This window comes from Lepidochelys kempii, chromosome 13 (genome assembly GCF_965140265.1).
Source record: "Lepidochelys kempii isolate rLepKem1 chromosome 13, rLepKem1.hap2, whole genome shotgun sequence".
Lineage (NCBI taxonomy): Eukaryota > Metazoa > Chordata > Testudines > Cheloniidae > Lepidochelys > Lepidochelys kempii.
The window spans coordinates 15,870,974-15,886,301 of record NC_133268.1 but is presented as its reverse complement, the minus strand read 5'-3'; the positions used below and the strand labels follow the sequence as shown (position 1 = coordinate 15,886,301).

Here is a 15,328-nt window from a genome sequence, read left to right as displayed (position 1 = left end):
TTGGGAATATTATGGCAAGAATCGGTTTGGATTTAACCACAAGCCCTGTGCAGTTTAGTTCCCTCCCCGGTGTGTGGCATACTCATGTGGCATGCTCATTCATCCACATGTTGAGTCCACAGTATGTGGGGTGGCTTCATGCCTGCCTGTATCAGGGCTCCACCCGTGGCACTGAGGTGTCGCTGTGAGGCTGCTCTGGCACCCTCCCTGGAGTTTTGCTTTCTTCCTCAGGGAAAGGCAGGGAACAATCCATCCATTACCGGCTGATTTACGAGCTCAGACCCCGCTGCTTGCGCCTCTGGTTTCAATTTCAAGCTTGATGACAAACTTTAAAGCCTGAACCAGGGATTCTGGAATGCACCAGGCTCTACACACTAGCCTGACTCATAGCTTGTTCTGCTTTGGCAGGATCTGAGACTGCAGTGAGATGGATTCTAATGAATACTTTAAAAAAATCCTACCAAGAGAATAAGCAGATGGTGTTGAGAAAGTGAACTATTTACAAGCAACAAACAGCCCTTTCTAGTTCTGATAAGGAAAGTCTGCCTAACACTGATGCGCCAAATTCTACAGCCACTGCCACAGATAAGCTTCCCTTTGTCAACTGGGAAATCCTGAGTATTTCCGTCAAACATCTCTCCTGTAACACACTTCTCCTTTCCCCCCAGCCCACCCAAGTGCATGCCTGTACAAATGTAATAAACAGGCTAAGTGCATGTGATTATGTCTCCCTCTAGTGGCTGGTCCCAGAGGCTACAACAGCCTGCTACTTATTCAGAGCAAAACTTCCCCTGTAGCTCTACTATGAAAGCCTTGGGGCTTTAGGGCTCAGACTCTCCTGGTTCTTTTAACCCCTGCTGGAAACCATGGTGATGTAATGTACCATGGGCACCTACATTTATGTGCATGCACACTGCAGCCAAAGTGGGTAGGTATGCCTAAGCAGTAATGAAGTTTGATGTTCAGCAGCATGAGGTGCCTTTCATAGAATATCAGGGTTGGAAGAGACCTCAGGAGGTCATGTAGTCCAATCCCCTGCTCAAAGCAGGACCAACACCAACTAAATCATCCCAGCCAGGGCTTTGTCAAGCCGGGCCTCTAAGAATGGAGATTCCACCACCTCCCTAGGTAACCCATTCCCGTGTTTCACTACCCTCCTAGTGAAAAAATGTTTCCTAATATCCAACCTAGACCTCCCCCACTGCAACTTGAGACCATTGCTCCTTGTTCGGTCATCTGCCACCACTGAGACCAGCCGAGCTCCATCCTCTTTGGAACCCCCCTTCAGGTAGTTGAAGGCTGCTATCCTCCCTCACTCTTCTCTTCTGCAGACTAAATAGCCCCAGTTCCCTCAGCCTCTCCTTTAAATATCTCCAAAAGGCCAGCTCTGCAAATCACACTATATGGGAATTTCTACCAGGACAGACTTCTGGCAATATAAGAAGGAGCCATTATACTTCTCATTTAGTCTTGACATTATAAAACTAGCCTCCCTTGCTAAAGACTCAGGTCCAGATTTTTAAAGGTATTTAGGAGTTGTTGCGCTCAACATTGTAATGTCTAACTGATTTAGAAGCCTAAATCTCATTTTCAAAAGTAATGCAGGCACTTTGGAGTCTAAATCTCAATAGTCAATGGGATTTTGGCTTCCTTTTGCCATTGAGATTTAGGCTCCTAAATCATTTAGGCATTGCAATGATGAACGCAGCAAGGCCTAAGTACCTTTAAAAATCTGGATCCTAGCCATTATGACAGCCACATGACCAAGGCTTTAATCCCTCAAGGACCCCAGGACACTTGATGTGATGGGCAGCTAGTAAGGCCATGGGAGATGTGGGATGTACAGTACATTCTGCCATTCCGCTCTTGCTCCCTAGAAAATAATGAGTCTGATAAAACAGGGTTAGTCTCCAGAAGCACATGGCAGACAGAGAAATGGAAATTAATACAAAACATCAGGTCACTGGGAATGGAGTTACTCTATAACTTGTCTTTGTCGACAGCTAAAGCTAAATGATTTCCTTAAGGCACAATCCAGTGAAGTGCTGAGTGATGATGGAGTTACAAAAAAGAGGTCAGCATTTTCACAAGTGATTTTGGGTGCCCAACTTGAGGCACCTTAAAGGGGGCTGATTTTCAGCAAGTGTTGAAAACTCACCCTCTGCGAGTTAAGTCCATTTAAGGCATGTCAAGTTGGGCACCCAGAAGTTAAGGGTCCCACAAATCATTAATCATTTTTGGAAATTTTGCTGGGGACAAATTTGGCCCAACATCTCTTAAGACAAACAGGCAAGGCTTGAAAAGTTATGATTTCTAATGAATTAGGGGTGGAGAGGTCTAGTCATTGCTGTTGCAGTACTAATCTCTGCCATTACGTTCTGTGTAACCTGTTTTCTCTGCTGACACACAAAGGCTTCCCAGCCATGGTACCTTCCTTACAGGGGACAATAAGGATCTCTGCCAATACAAGGGTGTGTTTGTGTTTTTTGCCCTTTCATTTCTAGCACACCAAAGCATTGTTCCTATCCAATCTTGGCACACAAGCTTTCGCCATTTGTAGCCCATATTCTCTTATGCTGTTACTCCCTGATTTCATTTGGTTTGGTTTGGTTTTTAATGAGATGAAGTTTGCAAATGGCCCACTCCAGCTCTTATAAACCATTGGTTTTAAATGGCCAGATTTAGAGATTTTGCAGGGGAAAAAAACAGTCAGTAACCACACAGCTCTACTTAGAAACAGATGTTTTACCCCTTCTAAGATGAACTAATGAGGTAGGAGTTTGGGAAGAACATGCCAGATTCAGTAAAAGTTCTGTCCAGATTTTGAATTACTGAGAGCCGCACAAGCATGGTGCTTCCAGACTAGGTGGCAAATCCCCAGCTTGTGCAAACTGTTACAGTTCTATTGACTTCAACAATCTGCCCCTCTGAGTCGTAGATCACATCTAAACTAGACTGCAGGCCCAGCCACAGTGACCTAAATGCTACTCACCTAATTTACAAAAGTATCCCATTGGCATATTTCATGTAAGTAAGGGAAGCAAAGCTTGGTCTTTTAAGGGGAACATCACTTCAGTAAACCAGATCCTCAGCTAGTGTAAACTGGCATAGCTTTATTGAAGTCAATGGAGCTACACTGATTTATACTAGGTGAGGATCTGGCCCTGCACCTGGTTTGCATTTAGCAGGCAAAACAAGGACTCTAAAGCCTATTTTTCAAAGCAGATCATCTAGGGTCAGATGCAACTAAAACTCTGACTGGCTATGGAAATCTGGCCAAATGTAAAATTCTTTAAACTACTTCTGTGCATCAGTTGTGTCTTAAACTATAAAGTATTTTCTGCTTCTAATACAGCAACAGGTAAGGTTTCCAGGACCACTACCACTCTGCCCAATCTTGCTCCCATCAAAGTCACTGGGAGCTTTGCCATAACTTCAATGGAAGACCTCTGTAATCATAAGCTGGCTTACACACTGGAAAAATGCATTAGTTATGGGCTTCTATAGAAAAGATGCATCACCATTTTCCCTCAGATTCATAGTTTAGAGCCTGCCTAAAATCCATCCAGGATCTGTCTTTATAAATTTCTTATTGACCTGTTCACTAATACTACAGACTGGGACTTTGACAAGAAATACTGCCTGCTCCATTAGAATGTAACAACAGCAAAAGAAATATACAGCTTTGTGAGGGTGAAGGAGAGGGAGGATGGGAAGGGAACAGAGTCTAGCACAATGGGGCCCTGGTTCTGGATTGGAGCATCTAGGAGCTAACATAATATAAATGATTAATAATGAAAATAAACATTGGTTGGCTCAGACCCTTTTTCTACTCCTTGCCCCAGAGCTTATTTTTGTGATGGATGTAGCTAAACAAGGCCCACCTGAAAGAATGCTTAATTGCAAACGATCCACACAAAATGAAATACAATAAATTATATCGTAAAGGTTATACACTTAACAAGATCTTAAAGCATGGTGACTTGGGAAGCAGCGGCTAAAGGAATATTATCTACCAGGATGCATGACCTGGAATTGGGTTGGGCCAGTAATCAGATAAAAAGTTATTTTAAAAAATGTGCCTTTTCTTTTTGAAGTAAAAAGACCTTAAAGATTTGTTTTTAATATATTTTTATTCTGCTCTTTATTTTTAACTAGAAATTCAAGCCTTGTCTAAAAAAGAAAAGGAGTACTTGTGGCACCTTAGAGACTAACCAATTTATTTGAGCATAAGCTTTTGTGAGCTACAGCTCACTTCATTGGATGCATACTGTGGAAAGTCTCTAAGGTGCCACAAGTACTCCTTTTCTTTTTGCGAATACAGACTAACACGGCTGTTACTCTGGAGCCTTTTCTAGTCTGTTATTTCTGGAAGGACATTACAGGCTCCAAAAGAGTAAATCTGAGCAGTTGTGAGTGGTCAGTCTTTTTATAATTCTTTGCAGGGTTGTTTTGTTTTTGTTAATATCTATTTCACTCAAACATCTGACACACAGTTGGGAGAAAATATATCTTTGTGAAAGATTCAACGCCCTTTGCATATTCAATTAAGCACTGAGAAAAGTTCCCCATGCTGTTTCTCTGGCCCTCCAAGGAATCCTCTAATAAAAACAAGAAAGACAAGATTTGATGTGCCTGATACTTCCAAGGTTATAAAACGAGATGAAAATAAAAGTTTATTTACAAAACTTTCTTGGACTTCTTTACATATCAAAGAGAAGCAATAGAGGGCACAATTTCCTCCACAGATTCCCTTTAAGAAGCAAAGAAATGGTAATTGACCTCATAAACTATCATTTAAAAAAAAAATCCGAGCAAACTGGTGAAAGAATTGGTTTTCTGGGGGTCATTAACCACTGTGACAGGAAACTGGACTGAAAGGAACTGGCTGTATAGTGCCTCATCAGCCAGCACATACTCTTCTGCTTATCAATGACTACCAGTAGCAAGGCGACTGCCAGAGACAGAAAGTTCACAGTGGTGTCAGACTCTTCTAATCATTTTATCAGTATAAATCACCCAAGACCCAATTTAAGAAGAGTCTAAGAAACAAGAGAGTCAGTTACAGAGAAAGAAGGAAGGAACATAACTGGAAGTCCTGGATAGAGGTTGCTGGCAAATCATAGAATCATAGAATATCAGGGTTGGAAGGGACCTCAGGAGGTCATCTAGTCCAACCCCCTGCTCAAAGCAGGACCAATCCCCAATTTTTGCCCCAGATCCCAAATGGCCCCCTCAAGGATTGAACTCACAACCCTGGGTTTAGTAGGCCAATGCTCAAACCACTCCCCTGGATACAGTGTTTTCATCAATGGAACCAGTTAGGATCAAACCACCTAAAACATTTATTTAAAAAGCTGAAACTATTTTTAATGTACTTTGAACTATTATGGGTATCATCAGCATAAACTATTAGGGGAACATATGTCAAAATGGCCTTGAATTTTGTGCACACAGTCAATAGCACCTTTGTCCCCAAGTCCTTCAAAATCTATAAACCCAATTCTTAACTCCTTTCAGCACTCAAAACTCTCACTGCAACCAACAGTTATTCACAGTATGGTCACTGTTTGGCTTTTTAAGAATCCATTCTTAGACCTTGTCTACAGTAGAAAGTTTTGTTTCTTTAACAATACAAGTGTAGTTTTGAAAGGTCTCAGAGCCCTGCACATTACAGGTCCTGCTCCCTGTGTTATACTGGTATAAAAGTACCTATACCCATATAGCTTAGGGCACGTCTACACTAGAAACACTATAGAAGCACACTGAATGCGTCCGATGAAGTGAGCTGTAGCTCACGAAAGCTTATGCTCAAATAAATTTGTTAGTCTCTAAGGTGCCACAAGTCCTCCTTTTCTTTATAGAAGTGCTGCAGCTGTGCTGCTGTAGCACTGTAGTGTAGACACTTACAACAGCGATGGGAGGAGTTCTTCCATTGCTGTAGTACATCCACCTTTCCAAGAGAGGTAGTAGCTAGGTCAACAGAAGAATTCTTCCATTGACCTAGCTGGGTCTATAGTGGGGGTTAGGTCAAACTCACTGCATCATACAAGGTGAAAAATTTTTGACAGCCCTGAGAGGTGTAAGTCAATCTCATTTATAGGTGTAGATCAGGCCTCAGGTCTGATATTAAAGCAATGCAGTTAATCTGGTGCAACTGTATGTGTGGACGCTCTTACATCAGTTTAAACTGGGTATATATTGGTTTACCTTTCACTTGTAATAAAGAAAAGGTACAAGCTAAACCAACGAAATTTAAACTAATGTAACAGTGTCCAGACACAAAGTTGCATTATCAGTTTAACTTTACACCTTTACTTAAAGCAGTGAAACTTTGTATGTAGACCACATCTTAACCACATTTGCACACACAATTACCCAATTTGTTCACACAACAGTGGTAATTGCTCATCCAGCATTATGTGCATTTTCCACACCATTTGCTAAATCTTTCAGAAATGCTGGCCTCTCATTTTAACTCTACAGATTTCATAAAACAAATCCTTTCTTATAATTTGGAGTGACCCTTTGAACTTTTTTGTGCTATTTCAATTATAGAATGTAAATATTGCAGAAATCTTGAGCACAAATAGCTAAAGGTTATTTAAATTGTATTTCGCCTGCACTGATGGAAATGTAAACCTATTCATGTTATCACCAGAGCACTAAATGAAAATCCTTTAGCACACTGAGCTCTTTCAGTTGCTCTCTTCTTTGGTTTATCTGTCCAGTCCTGGTGTTGGGGAATGGATGGGTACTCATATGGGGGGAGCGAGGGGGTGCAGCATATTTCAAGTGTGTTACAATTTAAATAATAAAAACAAGAAGTTATGTGAATTCAAAGAAAAATATAGAAAACATGTAAATTGAAAACATGCATTTTTAAAAAAAATGCATTTGAATAACACAAAAGTAATTGAGTGGACATAGTTCAAATTTTCCAAACATATTATATTCTGGGTTGAAAACAACCACAGGAAATTTTAGACCCAAAGGACAATTTTTGAGAAAATTATGAGCACCTGAAATAGAAATTTTCAATAGAAAGATTTAATTATAGCGTCTGAGTGGGGATGCGCTACACATACACAAAGACATATCCCATCTACTGAAGGGCCCAAACAAAAGAGATATGAACAAACTAGTGAGAAGTTTGGATCTGTTTGCTAACGTCATGACTGGCTCTGTCCCAAGCAGCTGCTGAATCAAAATCCTAAATCCCAACATCTCTGTATTTATGGAGAAGTGTAGAGCTGGATTTAGACCCAAATTTTGTACCCCAAACTTATTTCTAACCTTGCAGACACCAACTGTGGGCCCAAATCTGAATTCTTTGCATACCTAAAACTCCCCCAGAAGTCAATGAAATTTTTATCTGAATAAGGAATGAAGGGTAGTGACCAGTTTCTTATCTTTATAGCTGATCTCACATTGTGATGTACAGGCCTTTCAATTTGGCTAGGCCTAAATGTGTGATACAGAATGTGACAGTCCCAAAAATGACAGATCCCAAAAAAGTTATTCAGCAGGAAGCTTAAAATGATGCAGGATTCTGTCCAGAAGCATAAATAACTCTGAGTATAATTTCAGTTTCCTGATTCCTTATTTCTGATATAAATAATTTTCAACAATGAAAGTGAGGGAACACCAAAATGGCGTCCAATCCAGGTAACTTAGGGTCTAAAATGTCTGATATTTAAGAGGTATAGAGATGTCTGAGGGACATGTTTATGATAGTAAAGTAAAGTCAGGTTTTAAATTTAAGGAGTGGGGAGAGGGGAGTTAAATGAGATAAACCATTCTCAGTTTAAGGCTTTTAGGCTAACATCTTCCAGACACACAGAAGGAGAGGTCCTATCACCAAAAGTACAGAGTGTGAAATTCTTGCCCTACTGAAGTCAATGGGAGTTTTGCCATTAACATCAATGGGGCAAGGATTTCACCCATGATTTCAGTGGGGAAATCACTGATGTTGCTTTCTTCAGTGCAGAGATAGTAGGGTTGCAAAGCTGGCAAGGAGCAAGGCCTTTCAATGGCAAGAATGACAAATAAATGTGAAAACAAAAGAGCCATTTTTTGTGGAGCTTGGCCTGTTTACATTATTTCCAGACTCTTTGGCCAGGCCTACAGGTCTAGAAACTTTTGCCAGTATAGTAACATCAGTTAGGGATGTGATTTTTTTTATGACATTTCTATATCAGCAAAAGCCCTACTGCAGACTGACATATAAGTGCTTTTGCTGATATAGTTTATTTCATTCAGGAAACCAGTATAAGCTATACTGTATATAAACTATACCTGCAAAAGCACTTTTTTTTGCCAATATAAGCTGTGTCTACATTAGCATGGCTTGCTGACACAGCTATATCAGCAAACCTTTCCTAATGTAAATTTGGCCTTCCTGACTATTTTCCTTGCTATGCTACCCCAGGCAGTGTGTGCCGCTCCTGGAAGCATATGCCCCCTTTGTGGCATGTAAAAGCCATGCAGAGGGAGTTAAGCAACCTATGTCACATTTTGCAATATGAGTTTGTGGCAATAGAGAGGAGGGCATGTTGCCTGTGGCAACTATCCAGTGCCATAGAGATGCTCGCACACATCTGCCTTTCCTCTCTGCACGTGCCACCTCCAACACCATTTTCATACTCCTGATCCTTCCCATGCTGCAACTGTTATAGGGACCTCAGTGACGTATATTCCAAGCCTTCCCATGTGAGATAAAACAAAGTTATTTCCCAACTAGATTCCCTCTTTTCATCAACATGTCAACTGTTGTAGGTTAGAATGTGCTAGTAATTGTCAGCATCAAAATCTGGTCTAGTTCTATGTAGTCAGATACGCTTCCTTACTTTCAAAGAAACAACTGTTATTTGAAATTGCTTCCAAAGCACGTTGCAAATGGGGCTGAATAAATCAGCTAGCAAAATGCACAGCTTTTCAAGGAAAAAAAGTTTATAAAATCCAGTCAGGATTTAATAAAAATGTCTCTAAGGTGCATAAATCATGTCCCTAATAGAGTATTCTTCAATTTCCAGTCCTGTATGGAGAATCTTAAAATGCTAACAGATGTAGGAAAGGAAAAGTACAATTCCCCCCTACTCTTTCTGTCTCACATATACACGCATACAAAAAAAACCCCTACAGTCTCTGAAATATGTACATAACTTTTATATTTACCACTATAAAGACTATTCACTTGAAGGTCCTTCTCCCTTTAAATTGTTTCTGTGGCAACACATCTGGTACTGTAACTCTGGGCCAGAATGTTAACTATTTTGGAAGAGTGAGCTGTGTTGTTGTTTGTTGTCTGCAAGAATGTGAAGCACAGATAGCTCTGCAGACACATGTGATCACATACCCTCTTCTGCCTCCACAATGACATAGAATATTTGCTATTGATTCTCATGCTTCACTGTAAACAACAAGGCTGAAAGTGTTCCTGGGATCATTTGGGGGAAAAAAAATCCTTTGGGACTGTATTTTTAAACAAAATGAAGAACATTTAGTTATCACCATTTCTGCTCAGTGTGTGAGAAACTCTCATGTTATTTCACAGCTGAGAGAAACAAAGATCTCTTCCTGATCACAGAAAGAAGTCCTACTCCTGGGGGAATTCTGCGCCACTGCGCATGTGCAGAATTTATGTCCCCTGCAGATTTCTTTGCTTCCCCACAGAAAAATGACTTTATGACAGGGAAGCAAAGGGAAGCCACAAGAGCGGTCATGCAACCCTCCCCAGCAGTATGTTTTGGGTGACCAGGGCAGCTGGCGGAGAAGTAAATCACTGTGGGGCTGGGGGCAGGACTGAAGAAGACATGGCTGGTGGCTCCTACCCTGTGTCGGGCTCAGCTACTAATCAGTGCTGGGCAGGGGATCCAAGGCCAGGTCAGACCCAACCCCAGATTTCTCCCCCAGCTGCAGGAAGCTCTGCAAACTTCCCCCACCCATTTCTTGCACCCATTGCTCCTCAGCTGCGGGGAGAGGGATCCCTGTGCAGGGAGCTGCACCCCCATCCTCCCAACCCCCATGCGTCCAGACCCCCTCATACCCAGATCCTCACAATGAGCCTCACCTCCTCCGCCCTCAGAACCTCCCGGATGAGCCCCACTTCCCCTGCACCTGGACCATCCCGATAAGCCACCCACACCTGGATCCCCACCCCACCAAGTCCCATCCAGTTGCACCTGGATTCCCACCCCACTGAGTCCCACTCTCCCAGCATCTGGACCCCCAACTGAGCCCCCACCCCGGACCCCCCCTCCGCTGAGTCCCAACCACCTTCACCTGGACTCCCCACTCCCCCACAGAGTCCCGTTGCATCCAGAACCCCCCAACAAGCCCCTGTGCATCCAGATGCCTCCCATACCTGGATTTCCCCACTGAGCCGCCTGCACCCAGATTGCCCCACACAGACCCCTCTCAACCCACAGCTGGAACCCTTCACACTAAGTCCCTCCACACTTGGATCCTGCCTTACTGAGCCTGCCTGCCCACACCCGTGCGCCTGGCATGGAGGGGCAGGGCCTGGGATGTTTCTGGGGCGGGCACGGTCCTTGCACTGGATTGGGTGCCATCTCACCACTGAGTCTGTGTCCTGGGGGTGAGCTGCACAGTGCTCTTCCACCACCGTGCAGCCAGTGGCCTGTGCTCCCCAGTGCCATGCTGGAGCCTCCACATTTAATTGAGAAATAAAATTTGCAGAATTTTGAAGAATTTTAAAATATTGTGCACATAATTTTTAATTTTTTGGCGCAGAATTTTAATTTTTTTGGTGCAGAATGCTCTCAGGAGTAAAGTCCTCCTGGATAATGGAGAAATTAACAATACTTAGTACTTATCTTCTTCCAAGAGCTATATAAACATGGACTAACCCTTACTGCACTGCAGTATTATCACCATTTCACAGATGAGAAACCTGAGGCACACTGCTTAGGCCAAAATTTTCAAAAGTGGACATTAATTTTGGGTGCCTCTATTTTTGGATGCTTATCTTGACACATGTAGGGCATGATTTACTGAGGTGCCGAGGATCCACAGATCCCACTGACTTTAGCTGGAGTTGTAGGTATTGAGCACCACTAAAACTCATGGCTTGTGTATCTCATATTGAGCCACCAGAAACTGACAGGTTTCAGAGTAGCAGCCGTGTTAGTCTGTATTCGCAAAAAGAAAAGGAGTACTTGTGGCACCTTAGAGACTAACCAATTTATTTGAGCATAAGCTTTCATGAGCTACAGCTCACTTCATCCGATGAAGTGAGCTGTAGCTCACGAAAGCTTATGTTCAAATAAATTGGTTAGTCTCTAAGGTACCAGAAACTGAGACACTCAAAATTGGTGAACACTTAAGAAGTTGTACCCTGAGCAACTTATTCAAAGTTACACAGAAAGAGCAGGACACAACTAGGGGTAGAACCCAGTAACCCTGATTCCCAATCATGTACTTTAACCGTAAGGCTACATTTCCTTGGTAGAGATTTATTCTGATCTTTTCCCATCTTCTTTCCCTGTTGGTTGTTATGATTAAGCAACCTCACAATAAGTATACTTACCATATAGTTCTGCTCTGAAATGTCGCTAACAATAGCATCCCAATGACTCTAGGTCAAACTATTGTCTCCCAGTGCCTTGAGATCAAATTTGCTCAGTTAACAAGTAAAGAGATGGAGGGGTGGGGGTGTTTTATAACTACCAGCCAGCCCTTCAAATTCAGCTTGGGTTTTGAAAGGCAAGCTAGGTTCTTTCAGGCTAATACATTATCACCAGTGACTATGACCCAATGAGGCCCTTTAGTGATGTAGTTAGGCTGCAGTTGAGATGGACACCTCAAGGCAAAAACTAATGGAGTTGGAACTTAATTCATAATGCAAGAGCCAAAACAGAATCCGTTTCTCTTTCACTTAACTCATTGGCTCAGCGTGGAGTAGCAGTAGTAAAACACGGTGAAAACAACTACCATTATAGCACTTTAAGTTCCCTGTGAAACAGATTTTATCACCTTACTTGAAACAGCTGAACCTACTTCTTGCTCAATTAAAAGATAAACTGGATCTGTACACTATGATTATAGCATTTCCAGGATCAGTGATGAAGAAAACAAAATCATCACAGAGTTCCCTCCATCACTAATGATCAAATTCAATGACTGGCTGAATATCAATTTTTCCCTTGCAGCCATACTCCACAGAAATCATGGCTATAGGCCTTCTGTCTTTGAAGACATATTGGTTTAAATATTGGTGCTTGGAGAGAACAAACTGGCAACATAAATGGAAAAGTTAGAAAAAGAGGATAAAATTGGTATTTCAGAAATGGCTCTGTATGTCCCTGTTGTGCTGTTGGAAGTGCCGTCTTCAGCTCAAAATGAAACTCAGGATCGTGTAATGAGTAAAGGGATGTGTAATGAGTAAAGGTCTGCTGATGCTTTTTGCAAGAGTTACTCTGTATGTAACTTTGGGTTGTCATCAGACAGTCATCATTCAAAATCTTGTACTGAGCAAACTACAGTTTGGATAATTATGTTCTGACTATTCACTTCCTCTTGGCCTTATGACTTTTTAAACCAAACTTTGGACTTTGGGATAATTTAAGCATTATACCCACATGTATAGAAACTCTTTTTTTAACCTGTGTATTAGATAATTTTAACATTAGTTTAAAATGTTTAGTAAAGCTAATATTACATATGTATTTATTGACATTTTTATGTATAAAATATCTTCTTTCCTTCCAATTCCCCTCTCCTTTGCTCCACCCAAACTTCATAATGAACAACTCTTTTTGGGTCCTTCTCCCTCACTTAACTCCTTGCCTTATTTCACACAACTGTATATGACGGGAACCCCCATCCTGCCCTTTTCCTCCATACTTTCACCCTCTCACCCTTCAAGCATCTCTACAGGACACATTTCCTGTAATCCATCATCCTTCCCTCCAAGTAAACTGGATCTTGTAGGTGCTTTACAATCAAAAAAGAAGAAAACACCTACCAGGTTCTCTTTTGGGAAACTAGATCTTGCATTTGCAAAGGGACAGATTTCAAGGGGGGGAAATGGGGTGGGGTTGGTAGAACAGCAGCTACATGGATCCACTAACCATTGCCCCTGTGGAGGGAAGTTTTAGGGAACAGAGAGGGCTCTCATCTGACAGAAAGGAATCCTCTTCTTCCTACATTCCCTCATAGAGAAGCCCTGGACACATCCCACTGTTTGGCCTATGATTCCCAGGTCTTGACTCTATGTCATCCACATAGAAATATTAGTATTTTGCTTCTGCTACAAACCGATTCCAAGGCAGAGCACAAGATAGGGATACTGGAGCTGCCATCCCAGGACAAAAAGAAAAGGAGGACTTGTGGCACCTTAGAGACTAACAAATTTATTTGAGCATAAGCTTTGATGCATCCAATGAAGTGAGCTGTAGCTCACGAAAGCTTATGCTCAAATAAATTTGTTAGTCTCTAAGGTGCCACAAGTCCTCCTTTTCTTTTTGCAGATACAGACTAACACGGCTGCTACTCTGAAACCCATCCCAGGACAGTCCACCAATCCTCCCGATCCAGTATGCTGGCTGGATACTTCATCCTTCAGAAGACCCCACTGAATACCAGGCCAGTTGTGCAATGTCATATCATATGCAGGGTGTGTGTATTTTTAGTGACTCACTTCCCCATCCCTTAGGCAAACAAGTGGGATTTGAGCTGCCATTCATTAACATCAGGTCTATCTTGTCCTGGTGTGTATTGTGCAGCCTCTTCTCTACTCTGCATGCAGCACATGTGTCACTCACTCAGCAAAGTGACATGAAGAGCAGAGGCAGTGACATGAAGAGCATGAGGAGGATCAATAGCAACACCAAGACTAGATTCGTGTGTGAGGTGTGCTCAGATTCAGGTTCCATTAGCCTCCACTGTCAAATAGCTGTTTTTAGGACATGTGTCACTATGTTCAATACCAAATATCCCTCAAGGGGAATTTTACATAGTTTGTTATCCTTCTATATAATCCTCCTTTCATTCCCATAAAGCCTTTCATTAATGCATTACAAAAAATAATTAAGTCTCATTAATAGGTTTGATAATTATCCCCATTTTACAGCCTGGGGAAACGGAGGCACAGAGGGATTTTAAGACTTGGTTCCGTGGCCAAGAATGGACCCCAGGAGTGCTGAATGCCAGCCCTGTGCTCCGACCACCATCCCATACGCTCTCCAACACAAATACAAAACTTTATTTTTCCCCCAGTAACCCTGCGCTGCCTTAGTTGATGACCAGTTCAATTTCCATATGGCCCAACTGAATCCACACATTTTTTACAGAGAATCTAAACATTGTCAACGGGAAAATGTAACCGGCCTGAGACCCAACACCCGAGGCTATATTTATGAGTGAATAAAACAATCTCCATGCAGCCAAAAAAGAGTCATTCCAATGTAACCAGCCCAGGCAACAACACACCCAGAACACACGGCGGAAGAAGCAGGGTCCTGTGCCTCTGCCCTGCTTGTCCACCTGCCGCAGACAGCCACCCGCTTCCTCCGGCTCCTCGGGTCTCGCCTGCGCGTGCATTTACACCCTCCTCAAGGGCAGCTGCGCGTCTTCGCGGCTGTGCACCCCCTGTAGGTGCATCTGCAGCCCTCGGCGCCTGTGCCCCTCCTACAGCTCGATGCATGAGCGTGGCTGGTGACTGTACCCCCCCCCCCACACACACACACACAGAGGGGCCGGCACATCTCGGAGTGGCTACACACCTGGGAGCCGCATGCACACGCCCTGCAGGTGCACCGACCCCTGCCGGAAACAACCCCCCCCCAGGTGTCTCTAGCCCCTTTCCACAGGGGCGGGTGCACCGGCGGCGGGCAGCGCCTCCCCCACCCCCGGCCACCCGAGCTCGGGTCACCCTCCCCCCCGCACCTGGGGAGCCGCCGGCAGGGTCTGCCCCCGCGCGGCGCGGTGTCTCCTACCTGCCTTCAGCGCGGGAGGGACGCGGGCTGCGAACCTCCCGCCGGGCGCGCGCTGTCTGCTGCCCAGCCCCGCAGCTGGCGCCCCGATAGCCGCCGCCTTATCGAGGCTGCCTGTCCCGTCCGCCCCCCCGAGCCTCTGCTTCCAGGAAGCGGCGGCTCCGGGCTGCTGGTTGCGCTGCTGGATGCGGATCGCCCTGTTCCGTTCGCTGCCTCTCTCCCCCTCTCTCCCCCCATCCTGGCAGGGGGGCTGGGAAAGTGCAGCGAGACTCCAGCACATGCTGAGCCTGCGGTCACGGCCCGGACCCTCTGCTATTCATCAGGAAGCATCCCAGGCGCTCTCTCCTCCAATCCCCACCGTGCTGCAGGCT

At 43.7% G+C, this 15,328-nt stretch overlaps 1 protein-coding gene across 7 annotated transcripts in view; it reads right to left on the bottom strand.

Moving 5' to 3' along the window:
- The window catches only part of RIPOR3 (RIPOR family member 3), a 69,298-nt gene extending 54,174 nt beyond the window's left edge, over positions 1 to 15,124 (bottom strand). For 2 of the 7 annotated variants that reach the window (XR_012154681.1, XM_073309426.1), the window contains exon 1: positions 14,961 to 15,124. The gene's annotated coding sequence lies outside the window, so the exon portion shown is untranslated. The remainder of the gene's footprint in view (positions 1 to 14,960) is intronic. The other 5 variants (XM_073309424.1, XM_073309427.1, XM_073309421.1 and 2 more) reach the window with 4 other exon arrangements.
- Positions 15,125 to 15,328: the final 204 nt, after the last annotated feature.